The sequence below is a fragment of the Meriones unguiculatus genome, assembly GCF_030254825.1.
Source record: "Meriones unguiculatus strain TT.TT164.6M chromosome Y unlocalized genomic scaffold, Bangor_MerUng_6.1 ChrY_unordered_Scaffold_25, whole genome shotgun sequence".
In the NCBI taxonomy this organism is placed as follows: Eukaryota; Metazoa; Chordata; class Mammalia; order Rodentia; family Muridae; genus Meriones; species Meriones unguiculatus.
Window position 1 is genome coordinate 9,133,209 of NW_026843710.1, and position 7,445 is coordinate 9,140,653.

Consider the following 7,445-nt stretch of genomic DNA (forward strand, 5'->3'; position numbering starts at 1 on the left):
TATCCATTCTTCAGTCTGGGGGCATCTGGATTTTTTCCAGTTCCTGGCTATTACAAATAAAGCTGCTACAAACATGGTTGAGCAAATGTCCTATTGTGTCCTTGAGACTCTCTTGGGTATATGCCTAGGAATGTTATAGCTGAATCTTGAGGCAGTGCTACTTGTAGTACAAGTTTACATTCCCACCAGCAGTGGAGAAGGGTTTCCATTTCTCCACAACCTCTCCAGCATGTGTTGTCCCTTGAGTTTGTCATCTTGGCCATTCTGATGGGTGTAAGGTGAAATCTCAGGGTTGTTTTTATTTGAATTTCCCTAATGGATAATGAGGTTGAGCATTTCTTTTTTTTTTTTCAGTGCAGTTTATTCAGGAACCTTGAACAATCATCTGACCCTGGGGAAAGCCAGCCCACCTTCTCTGCCTTTCGATATTCCTCTACAGAGAGTTGTCTGTTTAGCTCTGTTCCCCATTTTTAAGTGGATTATTTGGTTTGCTGCTTTTCAGCTTCTTTAGTTTTTTATATATACTTGATATGAGTCCTCTGTCAGATAAAGGGTTGGTGAAGGTTCTTTCCCAATCTGTAGGCAGTCTCTTTGTTTTGATGACAGTGTCCTTTGCTTTACAGAAGCTTTCATGTGCACCCATATATTGAGAGTTGCTCTTAGACTCTGTGATCTTGGTATTCCATTCAAGAAGTTGTCTCCTCTGCCAATGAGTTCAAGGCTCTTCCCCACTTTTTCTTCTAATCTACTTAATGAGCCTTATTTTATATTGAGGTCTTTGATCTACTTGGACTGTTTTGTGCAGGCTGTATGGATCTATTTGCATTTTTCTACATGTAGTTAGACATCCAGTTAGACCAGCACCATTTGTTGAAGATGCTATATTTTTTCCATTACATGTTTTTGGCAACTTTGTCAAAAGTCAGAAGTGTGTGGGTTTAGTTTTGAGTCCTCTATTTGCTTCCATTGATCAACCATTCTGTTATTATGCCAGTACCAGGTAGTTTTTCTTACTTTTGCTCTATACTAAAGCTTGAGATCAGGGATGGAGCTACCTCCAGAAGATCTTTTCTTTTAGTGGATTGTTTCAGCAATTCTGGATTTCTAAAATATGAATTTGAAAATTTTTCTTTCAAGTTCTGTAAAGAATTGTGTTGGTAATTTGATGGGTATTGCATTGAAAATGTAGATTGCTTTTGTTAAGATGACCATTTTTACAATTTTAATCCTGCCAAGCCATGAGAATAGATCTTTCAATCTTCTGATATCTTCTTTCTTTAGTGAGGTGAATTTTTTTGTCATACAAGTCTTTGTCTTGCTTGGTTAGGGTCATACCAAGGTACTTTATGTCTTTGACCGAGTACAAGAAAACATCAAAGATATCATCCACTAAGACCAAGTAGGCTCCATCCCAGGTATGTAGGGGTGGAATAATATACAGAAATACATCAATGTGATGCATCGTATTAAAAAAATGAAAGAAAAAAAAAACACTTGATGATTTCCTTAGATTCTGAAAAATAATTTACAAAATCCAGCATTCATTCATATTTAAAGTATTAGAGAGAGCAGGGATACAAGGTACATATCTAAATACACTAAAGACAATATACACGGAGTCTATAGCCAACATCAAACTAAACAGAGAGAATATTAAAGCAATTTCACTGAAATCAGGGACAAGGCAAGGCTGCTCACTCTCTTTTTATCTCTTCAACGTAGTTCTGGAAGTCCTTCCTAGAGCAATAAGACAATTGAAGGATATCAAGGGGATGCAAATAGGAAAGGAAGAAGTCAAATATCTCTATTTGCAGATGATATGATACCTGAGTTACCAAAAAATTCTACCAGGGAACTCCTACAGCTGACAAACACCTTCACCGAAGTGGCTGGATAAAAAATTAACACAAAAAATTAAGTATCCCTCCTGTATACAACAGATAAAAGGGCGGAGAAAGAAATTAGGGGGAAAAATTATATTATCTAACAAGGCAATATCTCCAATCTCTAACCAGACATTTCCTCACTGGGCACTCCACATGTAAATAGATGGGCTTCAAGGGGACTTTGCAATTCAAATCACCAGAAAGTAGAAGATGGAGGGAATATTAGGATAAAAGAACATTGTTATCGTGAAAGTTTGTCATTCAATACAATAACTAACTCCCAGCAACTTCCAATGACTAAAGAATAGGACTGACAATCTTCTTAAGGGAAAATGTGGACTATTTCCATAATGGAGTATTATTCAGATAAGAAAATGACAAATTCTTCTTCTTCTGATATCTATCCTCTTTGCTTTTCAGGATGGGGATTGAGCATTTTAGTCAGAGTCCTTCCTCTTGATTAATTTCTATGGATGTACAGATTTTAGTAGGTTTATCCTATATCATATGTGAGCATATACCGTATGTGTCTTTCTGCTGCAGGGAGAGCTCACTCAGGATGATCCTTTCGAGGTCCTACCATTTACCTGAAAATTTCATGATTTCCTTGTTTTTCATTGCTGAGTCCATTGTGTAGATGTACAAAAATTTCTGTATCCATTCTTCATTTGAGGGGCTTCTGGGTTGTTTCCAACTTCTTGCTATTACAAATAAAGCTGCTACAAACATGGTTGAGGAAATGTATTTATTGTATACTTGAGTCTCTTTTGTATATATGCTGGGGTGGTATGGCTGGATCTTGAGGAAGCATTATTCCTAGTTATCTGAGAAAGTGCCAGATTGATTTCCAGAGTGGTTGTACAATTTTACATCCCCACCAGCAGTGGAGGAGAGTTCCCCTTTCTCTATAACCTCTTCAGTATGTGCTGTCACTTGAGATTTTGACCTTGGCCATTCTGATGTGTGTCAGGTGACATCTCAGGGTCATTTTGATTTGCATTTCCCTGATGGCTAATGAGGTTGAGCATTTCTTTAAGAGTTATTTGACATTCGATATTCCTCTATCTTGAATTCCCTTTTTAGCTCTGTTCCCCATTTTTTTAATTGGATTACTTGGTTTGTTGCTTTTCAGCTTCTTTAGTTCTTTATATAGAATGGATATAAGCCCTTTGTCGGATCCAGGGTTGGTGAAGATTCTCTCCCAATCTGTAGGCATTTGTTTTGTTTTGATTACAAAATGTCCTTTGCTTTACAGAAGCTTTTCAGTTTCATGAGGTCCCATTTACTGATTGCTGCTCTTAGATGTAGCCTGTTCTCTTGGTGTTTTGTTCAGGAAGTTGTCTCCTCTATCAATGAGTTCTAGGGTTTTCCCCAATTTTTCTTCTAACTGATTTAAGGTGTCTGGTTTTATGTTGAGGTCTTAGATCCACTTGGACTTTAGTTTTGTGCAGGATGATAAGTATGGATCTATTTGCATTTTTCTACATTTAGACATCCAGTTAGACCAGCACCATTTGTTGAAGATGCTGTCTTTTTATCACTGTAAGGTTTTGGCATCTTTGTCAAACATCAGTTGTCCATAAGTATGTGAGTTTATTTCTGGTTCTTTTCTTTGTTTTCATTGATCCATCTTTCTATTTCTGTGCCAATACCATGCACTTTTTATTACTGTTGCTCTATAGTACAGCTTCAATTAAATCAGGGATGGAGATACCTCCAGAAGACTTTTTTTTTTTCTTTTTTTTGTAAAGCATTGTTGTAGCAATTCTGGGCTTCTTGTTATTCCATATAAAGTTGAGAATTGTTCTTTCCAGGTCTGTAAAGAATTGTATTGGTAATTTGGTGGGAATTTCATTGAATCTATAGATTGCTTTTGGTAAGATGGACATTTGTACTATGTTAATCCTGCCAAACCATGAGCATGGGAGATCTTTCCATCTTCTGATATCTTTTTTAATTCTTTCTTTAGAGACTGGAAATTTTTTTCATACATGTCTTTGACTTCCTTGGTTATGGTTACACCAAGGTGTTTTATGTCATTTGTGGCTATTTTGAAGGGTGTTTGTTTGTTTGTTTGTTTTTTGTTTTTCTTTCTCAGCCCTTTTGTCTTTTGTATACTGAAGGGCTACTGATTTTTTTGAGTTAATTTTCTATCCAGCCACTTTGTTGAAGGTGTTTATCAGGTTCAGAAATTCACTAGTAGAATTTTGGGGGTCTTTCAGGTATACTATCATATCATCTGCAAATAGTGATACTTTGACTTCTTCCTGTCCAATATGTATCCACTTGATCTCCTTCAACTGTGTTATTGCTCTAGCAAGGAGTTCCAGAACTATGTTGAAGAGATATGGAGAGAGTGCGTAGCCTTGACTTATCCCTGATTTCAGTGGGATTGCTTTAAGTTTTTCTCCATTCATTTTGATGTTGGCTATAAGTTTGCTGTATATACCTTTCCTATATTTAGATATGTGCCTTCTGTCCCTGATCTCTCTAATACTTTAAACGTGAATGGTATTAGATGTTGTCAAACACTTTTTCAATATCTAAGGATATTATCATGTGATCTTTTCCTTTCAGTTAATATAGGGTGGATCACATTGATGGATTTCCATATATTGAACCACACTTGCATACCTGGGCTGAAGCCTACTTGGTCCTAGTGGATGATATCTTTGATGTATTCTTGTATTCAGTTTCTAAGTATTTTGTTCAATATTTTTTGCATCAATGTTTATAAGGGAGATTGAAATTCTCTTTCTTTGTTGGGTCTTTGTGAGGTTAAAGAACCAAGGTGACTGTGGCTTCATGGAATGAGTTTGGTAATGTTCCTTCTGTTTCTATTTTGTGGAATAGTCTGAAGAGAACTAGAGTTATCTCTTCCTTGAAGGTCTGGTAGAATTCTGTGCTGAAACCATCTGGTCCTAATTTTTTTTTTTTTTTTTGATGAGAGACTTTCAATGACCACTTCTTTTTCCTTAGAGGATGTACAACTATTTAATTATTTACCTGGTCTTGATTCAGCTTTGGTAAGTAGAATAGATCAAGAAAATTGTCCATTTCATTTAGATTTTCAAATTTGTGGCATATAGACTTTTGAAGTAAGTCCTAATGATTGTTTGGATTTCTTCAGTGTCTGTAGTTATGTCCCCCTTTTCATGTGATTTTGTTGATTTGGATGGTGTCTCTTTGCCTTTAGTTAGTGTGGCAAAGGGTTTGTCGAGCTTGTTGATTTTCTCAAAGAACCAGTTCTTGGTTTCGGTGTTTCTTTGAATTGTTTTATTTGTTTCTAAGTAATTGATTTAACCCCTGAGTTTGATTATTTCAAGCTGTCTACTACTCTTTGGTGTGTCTGCTTCTACTTTTTCTAGGGTTTTTAGGTGAGCCATTAAATTGCTTGAATGAGCTGTCTCGAATTTCTTCTTGAAGGCATTTAGTGCTATGAACTTTTCTCTCAGCACTGTTTTCATTCTGTCCTACAAATTTGGGTAAATTGTGACATCATTTTCATCTTCATTTTAGGAAGACTTTAATTTATTTCTTTATTTTTTTCCTGACCCAGCTTTCCTTTAGTAGTAATTTTCCATATGTGTGGAGGCTTTTTTCTATTTCTGTTCATGTTGAGTTCTAACTTTATTTCATGGTGATCAGATAAGACACAAGGGAGTATTTCAATCTTCTTATATCTGTTGAGGCTCACTTTGTGACCAAGTATATGGTCTATTTTGGAGAAGGTTTCATGATGTGCTGAGAAGAAGGTAAATTATTTTGTGTTGGGTGTAAGGTTCTCTAAATATCTGTTAGGTTCATTTGATTCATGACCTCCATTAGAGACATTGTTTCTTTGTTTAATTTCTGTTTTGTTTACCTGTCCTTTGTTGAAGTGTCCCTGTATTAATGTTTAGGGATCTATGTGTGGTTTCAGTGTTATCAATGCTTCTTTTACATATGTGGGTGCCCTTGTATTTGGAACATAGATGTTCAGGATTGTGGTGTCTTCCTGGTGGAATTTTCCCTTGATGAGTATGAAGTGTCCATCACTTTTAATTAAATTTGGTTTAAAGTCTATTTTATCAGATATCAGAATGGTTATTTCTGCTTGCTTCTTGGGTCCATTTGCTTGGAAAGCCATCTTCCAGCCCTTTACCCTCAGGTAATGTTTATATTTGTGACTTAGGTATGTTTCTTGTAAGCAAAAGATTGCCAAGTGTTGTTTATGCATACATTCTATTAGTCTGTGTCTTTTTATTGAGAATTGAGTCCAGTGATTTTGAAAGAGATTAATGACAAGTGGCTGTTAGAGCCTTTGTTTTGATGCTGGCTGTGATAGTTTGTGTGCTTGGTTGCTTTTGGTTTTACTATAGTGAGGTTACTTATTTCCTGTGTTTTCTTGAACGAAGCTAGTTTTCTTGGGTTGTATTTTTCCTTCTAGTGTCTTCTGTAATGCTGGATTTGTGTGTAGGTATTGTTGAAATTTGTTTTTGTCATTGAATATCTTCTTTTTTCTGTCTGTGAGGACTGAGAGTTTTGCTGGGTATAGTAGCCTGGGCTGACATCTGAATTCTCTGAGGGCCTGCATTATATTCATCCAGGCCCTTCTGGCTTTCATGGTCTCTATTGACAAGTCAGGTGTGAATTTGATGCGTTTGCCATTATATGTTTCTTGGCCTTTTCCCTTTGCAGCTTTTAGTATTTTTTTCTTTGTTCTGTATACTTAATATTTTGATAATTTTTTGGCCAGAAGAATTTCCTTTCTGGACTAATTTATTGGGTGTTCCATATACCTCTTGTATTTTTATTTGCCTCTCCTTTAATTTGGGGAAATTTTTTTCCATGATTTTGTTGAAAATATTTTCTGGGCCTTGGAAGAGGCAATCTTCTTTTTCCTCTATTCCTATTATCCTTAAGTTTTGTTTTCTTTTTTCTTTTTTCTTTTTATGAAGTCTTGAATTTCTTGGCTGCTCTGTGTCAGATATTTTTAGTTTTAATATTTTATTTGACAGATACCTCGATTTTTCCATTGTATCTTTCAAACCTGAGATTCTTTCTTCCATCTCTTTTAGTCTATTGATTATGCTTAACTCTGTAGTTCCTGTTTTCTTCCCTATGTTCTTTCTCTCCACAATTTCCTTTGCTTGTGTTGTCTTTAATTTCAACAAAACAAGTGGAACACTACAGGAATTTGCGTGTCATCCTTGTTCATGAAGCATGCTAATCTTCCCTGTATTGATACAATTTCAGTATATGTGCTGCCAAAGCTAGTTCCACATAATTCCTTCAGATGGTCATTAATAAAGTCACATGTCCTTGACTTGTGAATTTCACATTATCACAGATTCCATTATTATTTGTTAAATACACAGATATGTCCATATCCAGTGAATTACTTACTGTGAAAACCCTCCCTGATCAAGGCAAATCTTTGAACAAAAAGCATTTAATTGGGACATTGCTTATGTTTTTAAAAAGACCAATGATTGTGTCACATCAGCAAGCAGTCATCTTGTTGTAGTCCTTCACTAAAACTTAAAGTTTTTCATACTTAACCATATGTGGTAGGCA

At 35.8% G+C, this 7,445-nt stretch overlaps 1 non-coding gene across 1 annotated transcript; it reads right to left on the bottom strand.

The window, feature by feature from the left end:
* Nucleotides 1–7,041: 7,041 nt before the first annotated feature.
* Nucleotides 7,042–7,144, bottom strand: LOC132651789 (U6 spliceosomal RNA). The gene has a single exon (XR_009589353.1). It is a non-coding gene; the product is annotated as a U6 spliceosomal RNA (small nuclear RNA).
* Nucleotides 7,145–7,445: the final 301 nt, after the last annotated feature.